The sequence below is a fragment of the Triturus cristatus genome, chromosome 5_1 (genome assembly GCF_964204655.1).
Source record: "Triturus cristatus chromosome 5_1, aTriCri1.1, whole genome shotgun sequence".
NCBI lineage: Eukaryota > Metazoa > Chordata > Amphibia > Caudata > Salamandridae > Triturus > Triturus cristatus.
Window position 1 is genome coordinate 999,622,019 of NC_140587.1, and position 13,471 is coordinate 999,635,489.

Consider the following 13,471-nt stretch of genomic DNA (forward strand, 5'->3'; position numbering starts at 1 on the left):
AATGAAGATCAAAGCACACATCGCGCTAATGTCATTTCCCTGAAACCGAAACTGAAATGAGCTTATAGGCTCATTTCAGTTTCACTCCTTACGTGCTCAGGGGGCTATCTCAGCCCCCAAGGCACGTAGGTAAACGGGAGAGGTATTGTTGGAAAGTGAAGAATCTCCCTCCCTAGTGGATACCTGCTTGGGGGTTGCTGCAGGAGGGTGATCCCCAAGCAGGTTTCCACCCACTGGACACCAGGGAGTGGGCAAGCGGCCCCTTGGGCAAGGGCCTTTGCTCCCCTCAATTCTTTTGGGGTATATTCAGTGTTTCTGCCACCCTGGGGGTCGGATAGGGGCAATAGCCCTCAACCTGTCCCCAGGGGTGCAGAAAGCGCACTAGGCACCCAGGATTTATTTTTACTGCAAATTTAGGGGTGGGTGTTGCCCAAAATGTGATTTCTCTCAGCTAAATTTGAGGTTTGCAGGGGATTCTGGGTAGGAAAACATTGAGTATCCATGGACACCACACCTCCCTGGGCTCCCCGTGTGTCTAGTTTTCAGAACTGTCTGAATTTAGTAGGTTTCCCAAGATGGCTGCCGAGCCCAGGACCAAAAACGCAGGGGACCCCCTTGCAAAACCAGGTCATTTTGTGATAGATAATTTTTATGTCTCCACAATACTTTTTGGGCCATTAACTGTCGTGAGCACTAGGCCTATCCACACAAGTGAGGTAACATTTGTATCGGGGGAATGCTGGGTGGAAGGAAATTTGTGGCGACCTGGTTATCCCACAAATTTCCCATTCAGAAATGTGAGCAAAATGTGATTTTGTTAGCTAAATTTGAGGTTTGCTGGGAATTCTGGGTGGGAAAAGGTTGAGAGATCCATGTAAGCCACATCTTCCTAGACTCTCCTAGGTATCTAGTTTTCAGAAATGTCTGTGTTTGGTAGGTTTCCCTAGATGGCCGCGGAACCCCGGGACCCAAAACGCAGGTGACACCCTCGCAAAACTATATAGCTTCGCGATCAATCATTTGTTTTGGGCCATTTCTTGACGTGGGTACTAGACCTACCCACACAAGTGAGGTACCATTTTTATTTGGAGATCTGGGGGAATGCTGGGTGTTAGGAAATTTGTGGCGGTCTGGTGAGCCTACAACTTTTACACACAGAAAATAGAAGAAAACCTGATTTGTAAAGCTAAATTTGAGGCTTGCAGAGTCTACTGGGTAGGAAAATGTTGGGAGATCCATGGACGCTACACCTCCCTGGAATCCCCTGGGTGTCTAGTTTTCAGAAATGTATGGGTTTAGTAGGTTTCCCTGGAAGGCCGCCAAGCCCGAGACCAAAAACACTGGTGACTTCCTAGCAAAACCTGGTAGTTTTGTGATCGATAATTTTGAAGTCTCCACAGTACATTTTGGGGTGTTTCCTGTCATTGGTACTAGGCCTACCCACACAAGCAAGGTACCATTTTTATCAGGAGACCTTGGGGAACCCTGGATGGAAGGAAATTTGTGTCAGCCTGGTTCTCCCACAAATTTCCCATACAGAATGTGAGGAAAATGTGATTTCTTTTAGCTAGATTTAAGGTTTGCAGGGGATTCTGGGTAGGAAAATGTTAGGAGATCCATGCAAGCCACATCTCCCTGAACTCTTGTGGGTGTCTATCTTTCAGAAATGTCTGGCTTTTGTAGGTTTCCCTAGATGACCGCCGAACCCAGGACCAAAAACGCAGGTGACACCCTTGCAAAACCAGGTAGTTATGCGAGCGATAATTTTGAAGTCTCCACAGTAGGTTTTAGGGTGATTCTTGTCACGGGCACTGTCTACCCACACCAATGAGGTACCATTTATATTGAGACTTGGAGGAATGCTGGGTGGGTGGAAGTTTGGGGCTCCACGCAGATTCCAGAACTTTTCGTCACAGAAAAGTGGGGAAAAATTGAGGTTTTTTTTTTTTCAAAGTTTGAGGTTTGCAAAGGATTCTGGGTAACAGAACTGAGAGCCATACAAGTCATCCCATCCTAGATTCCCCTGGGTGTATAAAGTTAAAAAATTTACAAGTTTGCTATGTTTCCCTATGTGCCAACTGAGTGACGATCGAAAATCCACAGCTAGGCACATTGCGGATAAAGGGTCAGTTTTCACTAGAAAAATGTGATGTGAACACATTGCGTTTTGGGCCTTTCCGATCCCGGGTACTAGGGCTACCCACACAAGTGATGTACCATTTTTATTGGGGGAATGCTGGGTGTGTGGAAATTGTGGCGCCCTCAGATTCTAGAACTTTCCATCACAGAAAAGTGAGGAAAATGTGTTTTTTGACAGTGTTTGAGGTGTGCAAGGGATTTTGGTTAACAGAACCTGATCAGAGACACACAAGTCACCCCATCCTGAATTCCCCAGGGTGTCTAGTTTTGAAAAATTTACAAGTTTGCTAGGTTTCCCTAGGTGCCTGCTGAGCGAGAGTCCAAAATCCAAAGCTAGGCACATTGCGAAAAAGGATCCGTTTGCACTTGAAAAATGTGATGTGTGCATGTTGCGTTTTGGGCCGTTTCTTGTCACGGGCACTAGGCCTACCCACACAAGTGAGGAACCATTTTTATCGCAAGACTTGGGGGAATTCTGGGTGTGTGAAAGTTTGTGGCTCCCCACAGATTCCAGAACTTTCCATCACAGAAATGTGAGGAAAATGGGTTTTTTTAAACTAAATTTTAGGTTTGCAAGCGATTCTGAGCAACAGAACCTAGTGAGAGCCCCACAAGTCACCCCATCCTGGATTCCTCTGGCTGACTAGTTTTTTAAAATTTACAGGTTTGCTAGGTTTCTTTAGGTGCCGGCTGAGTGAGGACCGAAATCCACAGCTAGGCACATTGCGAAAAAGGTTTGCGTTTTCATTGGAAAAATGTGATGTGCCCAAGTTGCTTTTTGGGGCGTTTCCTGCCGTGGGCACAAGGCCTACCCACACAAGTGAGGTACCATTTGTATCGGAAAAATTGGGGGACTGCTGGGTGCGTGGATGGTTTGTGGCTCCCCACAGATTCCAGAAATTTCCATCACAGAAGTATGAGGAAAACGTGTTTTTAGCCAAGTTTGAGGTTTGCAAGGGATTCTGGGTAACGGAACCTGATGAGAGCCATACAAGTCACCCCATCCTGGATTCCCCAGGGTGTCTAGTTTAAAAATATTTACAGGTTTGCTAGGTTTCCCCATGTGCCTGCTGAGTTAGCGTCCAAAATCCACAGCTAGGCACATTGCGAAAAAAAGGGTCAGTTTTCACTAAAAAAATGTGTGGACCGCTTCCTCTTGCAGGCACTAGGACTACCCACACAAGTGAGGTACCAGTTTTATTTAGAGATTTTCGGGAACATAGAATTGTAGAACAAGTGTTATTACCTATTGACTTTCTATGCATTTCTACCTTCAAAATGTAAGACAATGTGTAAAAAAGAAGTCCTTAAATTCAAATGCTACTCACTCTTTATATTTTCCCAAATAAATTAATTGTTATGTACCCGTACACAATGAAAACCCATTGCAAGGCGAAGCTCATTTATTGGCTCTTAGTACCTTGGGTTGTTGGTGAACCTGCAAGTCCTAAATACCACCACAACCAGAAGGGCCCAGCAGACATAACAATATATTGCTTTTAAAAATCTGCCATAGTTAGAAGAAGTTGCAGGTGGAAATGTTGACACAAACAGCTGTTTTTTTAACTCTACGTCAATATTTGTTTTTTCAACTGTTAATTTCTATAGGAAATCCTTGAAAGTTCTACACAAATAACCCCTTGCTAAATTTAGCATTTTGTCTACTTTTCCAAAATATATAGCTTTCCGGGGTCCATTATTGCTTTCACACCCATTTCTACCACTAACTGGAAGGAGGTTGAAAGTACAAGAAATAGTAAAAATAGGCTTTATCCTAGTAAAATGCCAGAACTGTGTGACAGAAGTCTACCTGTCGTTGAAAGCTGGGAAGATGATGATTTCAGCCTCATAAACCTTTTGTTGATACCATTTGCAGGGAAAAAACAGACGCTTTCTTCTGCAGCACATTTCCCCACCCAAAAACATCTTGCTGAATTTTGGCTAATTTCTGGGTCCCCTCCAGGGGAATCCATAAACCCAGGGTACCTTTAAAATCCGCAGGATATTGAAAGAAAAGGATGAAAATTTGGCATTGATACCTTATGTAGACAAAAAGTTACAGTGGCCAAAGCGCAAACTACACCAAATTGCCCAAAAAAGCCTAAGCGCAGGGGTAAAGGCCTAGCAGCAAAAGGGTTAAAGAACTGGGAGCCAATGCGGGTGGTAAAGTTGTTATCCACCAGAAGGAAAGCAGCGCGGATGGCTATAGTTGGGGGACGGAGAAAATAAAACCTTCAAGTAAGCCATGTGGGCAGACTTTGAGGATAAATATACACAGGGCCGGCTTTAGATCTGGTGGCGCCCACCGCGACAATCTTTTTGGGCGCCCCCATACACCATGATCGCCTCTTCGGATTCTCTCACTACTATCAGGCAAAAGTGCCTCTCATCTCTCCAATCATAAGCTATTACTAAACACAACACCCCCCTCCTGAGGTCAGTGCCCCCTCCTAAGTTCAGCGCCCAGAGCTGCCGCACCGGTCGCACTGCCCTAAAGCTGGCCTTGAATATACATTGGGACTCAGAAGTCGTACTGCAGGGGTCCAATAAACAATGTAATATGCCCGTAGCAGGCAGTTTTAGAAACCGGTGTTTCCCGTACTGGGACTGGGGAACCAGGACCTGAGGGGTTTATTTACAGCACTGAGCACCGGGTTGCTTCGCTAACTGGGAATTTTCCCCTTTGGGAATTACCAAAAGCTTCGGCATTCTTGATATGGGAGCATGATGCCCCCGTAATATCTGATGTGGTTATCTTTTTCCAGGCAGTGAGAGGCGTTAGATGACTGCAGCCCCCAACAGCAACAAGAACGATCTGAAAGCTTTTCAGCTTCAATTTTTGTTTTTGTCCCATCTAGTTTTATTGGATCCCGGCTTCACCTTAATTACAGCTATTTCGTGTGGCAACCCAGACAAATGATGGTACAATGAACTATTCACAAAAATGAATACTATAAGCATTTATTCCCTTGGCTGACGGTGGGAGACCCCAAAACTCATTAGCACCCCCCTATGGCAAATAGGGCGACGAAAAAGCTGTTTCAAGCTTTTTCAAGCTTCAGTCTTTCACTTGACCCAAACAAATGTAACAAAGACTCCGCTTTGGTTGGAGGTGTGTTCCAAGGGTATATTGACCATATTGGACCAAAGAATTGTTTTTATGGTGTAAAGGTGGTTGTATTACAGGTCCTTGTACATGTTTTTTAATCTGTGATGTAAATCCTTCGCGCAGAGAATAGCAATAATATTGTATTGTGGGGAGTAGTATCTACAACAAAAACCCAACCATATGTTTTATGGAATCTTAAACATGGAGTACGGAGAGTTATTCTGTTGCTTAGGCTAAATTTACTCCCTTTAAGAATCGTAACAGGAGCTTTGGGAGGGCATTGCTAGACAGGAAAGACTTTGTCATTTATGTAACTCCTGTATACAAGACTTAAATCATGTCCTATTTGTTTGCCCCACATTACAACCATTACATCGCAGATACCTAAGTAATTGCTTTCTAAAGTACAATATCACCACAGCAGAAGAGGCCCGTAATTGTCTGCTGGCACCTCCATCCGAATTAGTTTGTTTTAAAATGTTTAGCTTTTTTAAACAATTTTTAAATATATTTTAGAAAAGTATTGGTTTACTATGTATGTTTCCGAGCACTTGCCCTTTCACTACCTTTTTTGCTGCTAGTTATCTAGTACTGTATGTTGAAATCGAATATCTTTGCCTTACTATGAGCTTTTTATTTTCTTATGCATATTTTACAACTACCAGTTCTCGCGTATTTCCGCTTGAATTGTATTACTTTGTTTTTGTGGAAAGTTTTTCAATATTCTTGTACTGACATTATGCTGCAGGTTATCTTGTACTGTATTGTGAACTGCCAAATCCACGCTTTTTACTACATGGATTTTAATTTTGAACGTTTCTACTACAGCATTAGATTGTAATCTTCGTAAAAGTCCTCTAAGTATTCATTGATGGCAATCTGATTTGCTATGAACCAACCCTCTTGGCACTTGAAAGGTTCCTTGAATGGTTTCCGTATATATGCTTTTCTTTATTTTCATATGATATGATGAATTTAGTAACGTTCAAATTTAGAAAATGTCTCTTTTTATGGAGTGTAATGTTGATTTTTAGATGTATCTTCTTCATTTTATGTGGACCTCTTCGGAGTCCCAAATCATGATAAATTAGCTTGAACTTGAAACTTGAACTACATCCTTTGATGTTGGGCTTGGACCACAGCAGAAATTATAATGAAAGAAAGACGATTGCTTTCTGTTGGTAGGACAAAGCATTGAGACTTACAGGTATTGGGTTTTAAGTATGTCTGGGTCTAAATAGGTGAGATGTCTATATGTGATGACGCCCTGAAAATGATTGTAAGGGTGAAACTTGAAGACAGTGTGCAATTTGACGAACCCCTAGTCCTGAGTGTAGTGTGCTGCTACCTTTCTTTTTATCAGTGCTGAATGTATGATAGTTCATTGATAACAATTATATTTGTGTTGTGTCATAACTTCATGATCTCTGTACATTAGGAGTAGAAGTTTATACGTTTATATAATTATTAACAGTGTGCTTTAATCTCTGGCACATACAAGAATGATTTATGATCTATGATGGTGCAATTTACACATAATGTTTTTGTATTTATATGTATTTATATATTCTTCATACAGGAAATTTATAAAATTGGTATTCGCATGAGAGAAACAAATTTTGTTGCCTTAAAGATGGAGGTTGAGAACCGTAATAATCCACAGAAACGTGTTGACGCTTATGCTGTGCTGAGTTTGAAGCACAGATGAGCACCTTAGGAAAGGAGTTGTTTGCCATCATGTGCCGCTTTGATTGAGTCCCACAAACTAGCACAAATCAATGACACATGCAATTGGCATGTCTGTCTTCTCTCTTTTTTTTATATTGCTTTTAATTATTGACTTTTTGTATTTGTTATGCACTTTTGAAAAATTTGTTAATTATTTCTATGTGATGGAGTTTTAGCTTGTAAAAGGTCCCTTGCAGAGATCTTTGGAATGATATATGGATTGATATTTTCATTAAAATCTCGAAGTTAAAAACATTTGGCAAACTTTGTAGCATCTAACTCATTCAGGAATGGGGGGCGAGTGCCTGACATATGAACGTAGGATGTGGTTGTCTGACTGTAGATCTGATGTACAGGTGAGATTAATGTGGTCACAAAGAGGAAAATTCACGCCTTGAATCTGTTAGTTACATTACTGCGTGGCCTTATATTTCAACCAATGAACTAAAAATCATTTATCCCGGGCTCTCTCACTGGGTACCCAAAGTGTCAGATTTTTGAAGAGCTGCGTTTTTTTCTAAAATACCATACGCCATTATACCTGAATGAATCCCGGAAGCTGCTAACTATTTTTCCATGTGATCCAGGTGAAGACAGCACAAGATGGAATGCCAATAGATGCTTTGCCATTAGCGCAGCAGGGGCGACAGGCCACAGGGGTTGTATTGATTCGTATTGAAACACTACAGACTGGATAGAAAAGGATGAAGAACTCCTATCCTTTCTAGTGCAACGTTTGGCCGGAAGAAGTTATTTCCTTAATTAGAACCACTTTTTTGGCCCAATGGGAAATTTCAGTACTCATAATATGTAATTTCTCTTGCGATGTAAATTCACTGAAAAACTAGGCCATTAAAGCATGAAAATAGGACAACTAATGAATATTTACATTGCACACGGTAATGAGAGAGCAAAAATGATGGGTAATTAAAAAGGCACAGTTACATTTCCAGATCAGGGAACAACAATAATTTTTCCGATAATTAATTCTCGTTTTCTTCCTCGGCGTGTCCTTAATTGCCGTGTCGTTCAGAGCAATTGCACTTGTGTGCGATACTTAGAAGGGAAGGTGTTCGTTGCAATCGGGAAGCCTGCAGGATGAAATCAGTGGGTACCTGTCATTGCGAAATGCGGACTTTTAATCAACAGTACCTACCACCGTGCTTATGCACTGGAAGAAAGATGACACGCTCGAGGGCCGGTGAAGTGGGTGGTTGCCAGCTGCAGGATCTAAAACAAAACATTCTCCCCCTGCTGGACGTTCGGTGTGGAATAAAGCTCTTCTCTTCTCGCTGAGAAGGCTCAGCAGGAAGTGGTATGCGCTGGTGTCAAAGGAGTCACCTGGGGTCACGTTTATGAAGAACTCACGCGCTGCAGCAGGTCACCTTGCTGTTCTGCGCTATGTGACAGGGAAAGGACAGGAATGCACTGGGCCTCCCCCTGCTGGACGTTCGGTGTGGAATGCAGCTCTTCTCTTCTCGCTGAGAAGGCTCAGCAGGAAGTGGCATGCGCTGGTGTCAAAGGAGTCACCTGGGGTCACGTTTATGAAGAACTCACGCGCTGCAGCAGGTCACCTTGCTGCTCTGCGCTATGTGACAGGGAAAGGACAGGAATGCACTGGGCCTCATTTATGAGTTTTTGTTGTAGGGCAGCGCCGTATCTACCAGAAAGGACACATTCCTGTCCTTTTCCCCTGCACCGGATCACAATTGGCTCCCGTGTGCACACGCAGGCACCTTTGCACCAAGGGCTTTCAGTCTTCCTAAAACATGCCTGCAAACTAATAGTAAATAAAATATGTATTAAATCTCTAGAGATGCTAGTTTTAACAAATAAGGGCCCTAGACTGAACCAATATCCCTTCTGCTTCCTGCTAATAAACTGTTATATCAATCCAGTACAAAGCCAATCGAAAGCCTTCATGGAAACCCTTACTAGCACATTGGAAGTTCTATCAATTAAATTTGCACTCCATCATGTGATCATTGCCGAAGACTTTAACAAGAGAGGCTTGGACATGACATCAGATCCACAAAGGCCTAGGGGCAAGGCTGGGCCCCTTCTTACCCTTCTCCAAATTCACAAGTTACGATCAACTCATTTAATAAAAAAAATCATGCTCCCCCTCATGGTGCCCTAAACCGACCTTTAGAAACACATCTTCAATTGGTTACATTCTATTTAACAAGAAAATGGCCAATAAGCTGGGGGATTTTGCAGTTGATGACAGAGGAGAAAGCGATCATAGGCCACTGCGTACCTCTTTTCAACGAGCAATGCAACCAACAGGTTTGCAGCACGTGATAGGTGAACCCACGGGAGAGGAGAGGCACAGATTCTCTACAGAATTAATGGACAGCTAACCTCAGAACTAAACTGATGAAGTGGGAGGAAAAGAGAGAAGCATATCCAGAGGCAGTCTCCCCAATGAAGTCAATATGACACTGACAAGCTTTCATAGCAGACTCACAGCAGAACGTGGGTGAGGCCCATTACAAAAAAAAGAGAGCAAGCTTAGGAAATTCATTTCAGGGGCCATGTGCCCCGAAGGGCCTTATTCACTGTAAACATGCTCTCAGAAAGGCACTTAAGGTAAAAAAATGAAAGGTGGCAAATTGTTGGAGATGAGCCCCATAGCCGCCCTGAGAGCAGCACACAGGAAGAAAGTATGGAAATGCAAAAGAGAATTCATGGAAGGGAAATGGCTGAAAGTGCTCTCCTTTCTGCAAGATAAGAGTCATTCTAAATAATGGAGATACATTAATCAGCTTGACACTCATGATCCTACATAAGAGAATGGTGTAGCCATGTAGCAAAATTGCAGGAAAGGACTGTACTCGAAGGTTTCCCCAGATGATGGGGCCACCACCAAAAGGGACCCTGAGGCAGCCCAAGATATCAGGCTCACCACTAAGAGTGACCAATAAAAAAGGCCAATATATCATCCAAATGAAAAAACAATAATTGATAGACAGAATGCAGGACAATGTCAGACATTCACCCCAGTACAGAGATCTGGGCCTAAATCCATTGTTTGTTTGCTCCCCATGACATTCCAGTTTCAACCCAGCCATATGCAAATCAGGCTTGACCCTGAACCCAGTGGGAACAGTCCAGCCCGAACTGCCAAGCCAGGTCCTCCCTGGACTGGAAACAAGCATCCTAGGACCAGTTTCGGGGTTTCACCCCTTATCAGCCAGGATAGCTTGACTCCAGTGGCATGGAGAGCACGGGACCCACGTCTGGGCATACCCGTCCCACTCGGGGTGGCAAATGCAAAAACAACAATTGATGGTCATCTCCTTGTGTTTGCTTTGTTTGCCCTAAGTTGGCAGGGTATGCCCAGACATGGGTCCCTTGCTCACTTTGACACTGGATTCAAGCTAGCCTGGCTGATTAAGGGTGTTGCCCCGAAACCGGTCCCAGGATGCCTGTTTCTGGTCCAGGGAAGACATGGCTTGGCAGTTCGTGCTGTACTATTCCCATGAGTCACAGGGTCAAGACTGATTTGCATATAGCTGTATCTGAACTGGGGTGGCACAGTGAGCTAAAGAATGATGATGGATTCAACCCAGATCTGTGACTGGGGCTGAGTGTTTAAAAAGTTTCAGCACTCCGTCCATCATCTCCTTGTGTTTGCTTTGTTTTACTGCTAAGAGTGACCAGGGAAAAGGCCAAGGACCACCCAAGGCACCTCATTTACAGAAGGCAAGGTAATCATGAACATCAAGGTAATGAGAAATTATGGATCCCCCGGGCTGAAGGGATTCCCGCCCCACCATTTTAACTAACCCAGGATCACTCAGTTCCAACCCTGACTCCACTTTTTAACCACATGTTCACAACAGCAACGACACCGCAGTCATGGAGAGGATCTATCCTATTCCCCATCTGCAAAAAAGGCAACTGCTCAAACCCAACCAACTATAGGCTCATGGCCTTGCTCTGTTATATTTCATATTGGTACCCTTATACAGGTCCAGGGAACATCATACACTTTCCCTATATCATCCCCCCGTCATTTCATATGAACGAGCCTTATAAGGACATAACTCCAAATGAGGACACAATGCCTTATAGGGTCTGAACGCCTTATAAGGACTGAAGCCTTTTAAGGACTAAACCTTTCACCTAGTTTCATGACAAGGGTGGGTTCTGCCCGATCGATATTGATAAGACATCATCCTTAGCACATATGAATAATTTATGAGAACACTCTCCAGGGGGCATACTTCACCTCTCCTATCTACGTACAAAGGTTTAATCCCCAACGTCATCCTCATACTGAACAATGGGTAACACACATACATAGACTGTATAAATACAGCACCTCTTGCTATCAGAAGGCAGGAGGGAACCAAGACTTCAAGGCCGACACACTGACCAGAGACGCTGTAGCTCCGGCATGCCATCGCTCCAGCTGACAGTGGTCTGATGATCCCTTGCCGGTGTCCAGCTCAAGTTCAGGACAAAGTCCCACACTCTCACTATTCAGGTATGGGGGTTCAACTCAATCTTAGCAGGATTCTTGGCTCTTAGGCTCTTAGGTTCTGTAGCACCTACTCACATGCTAGGTACACTTGGTTACATCTAGTCAGGTATCTTAGGAGTACGCACTTTATTTTATAAATGCATTTCATATTCATGTATATGTTCGTGACATTGCAAAATGGTAGAACAATACTATTCCTTTTTATTCACTGTACTGCTGGTTCTATATCTCTGCTACTGTGTTACAATTGTAACAGCGCACTTATTTTACATGAGAAGAACTAAGGTACAATAAATTCTTATTGTAAAAACGCTCGACTGTTTCTTCTCTGTATCTCTCTGAGAGCAAAACTAGCAAGCACGAGTGACTGGGTGAAAAGTAGTATATTGTTTCCACGAGTCTGAGGTTATTGTGTTCTGAGGTTGCCAAAAACGTATCTCTCTGATAACAGGAGATTATAGTGGCACTACAAGCTAGCTAATGCAAACCATAGGCTAATATATGCGGCGGGGGTGCACAGAGTCAGTCTGCCACCAGACCCACAGTATATGTTATCCGTAAACAGCGTAGGTCCTGCATGACAGGGTACTATTGGGACTACACTACATGGCACCCAACGTTGTATATTGATGGCGCACTTACTCAACACTAGAATCTGATTAGCCTAGTCATGCTTATTCTCAGAGACCCTACTTACAAAACCCAGAGACGTCTGGAGTAAGTGGGCAAAAACTCCGCCACAGCTGAGTAGGCGAGATATCCTATGTATTGGCTGTTGGTTAATCAAGCTTGAAGGAAATATTCCCAAAATTGTGCATAAAACCTTTGCATAATAACCTTTACATAACTTCCTTAAAACAGTTATTCCATTTTCTAAACACAATGGTTGAACAAGTAGGAGACTTAAACCAACTTAATCAGTCTGGTGAGGAAGATGCGAAAGCAATCCAAATTGCAGCCAAAGTAAGACAAACTTTAACAGTTAAACTACTCAAACAAGGGTTGCAACCCAGAGGAGGTGTAGTAATATTCATGATAGAGGCGCTTGAAGATTTCAAAACAGAGGTATTCTACTCATGGGTTATATTCCCAGCAGCCGATGCTGTAACAAAAACTTTTCATTATTACACACATGATGACATTCAAGCGGTCTACACTCCTTCTGAGGAGACTGAGATTCCGCTTAGTTTCCAGGAACATATTTTCTGGGTTAATGGCACCCTACCCCACATAAAAACAAGAGCAAGGCTTGGTCTTTTAGGGATTCCAGGAGCAACATGGCCCATATTAGCGACCTATGCACCACATCCAGAAATTGACACAATGCCACAGGATGAACTACTTGTTCAACACAAAGAGTTGATAAAACTCTACAGAAACATGACACACTTTGTCTTGCGGACTCTAGCGGTCCAAGTTACAGTAATTACACCTACTGCAGCTCCTACGTAGAGCACAGGTACTAAAATTACTCCACAAACATTACACGCGGTAATGGGCAAAGTGCCCACAAAACGTGAACAAATTCCTTTCTGGGATAGCTCAGAAAATAACCCAGTTAGAAGCAGTATTCCAAATACCACACCGTTTGAAAAACAAAGAATGTTAACAATCTGTTTGCCCATGGGAATGACACCACAGTTAGAGGATTGCACCTCTTGGGGTACAGTCTTTGCTGCCATATATACCAGAACACATGGGATTCCTTCGTTAGCAGTAGTACCAGATGTATTAAGACAAAATACAAAATGACTATGGAGCAGAACCTGCCCTGAACTTAGGGATGAAGTTGTTAAACAACTGTGACCAGGTATCAGCCATAATACTAGCTAACATTAAAGGGGAAGCAGCATCAGTGGCAATCTGTCAACGCCTAAGGGAGTTCTCTCCATTAGAACAGGAGAATAGACTACCCAACATGATTGACACTGCATATGCAGAGTTAGGCAGGGATAGTTTGGGGGGAAAAGCTTTGAAATCTCAACTAAAGGGCAGTCCTGAAA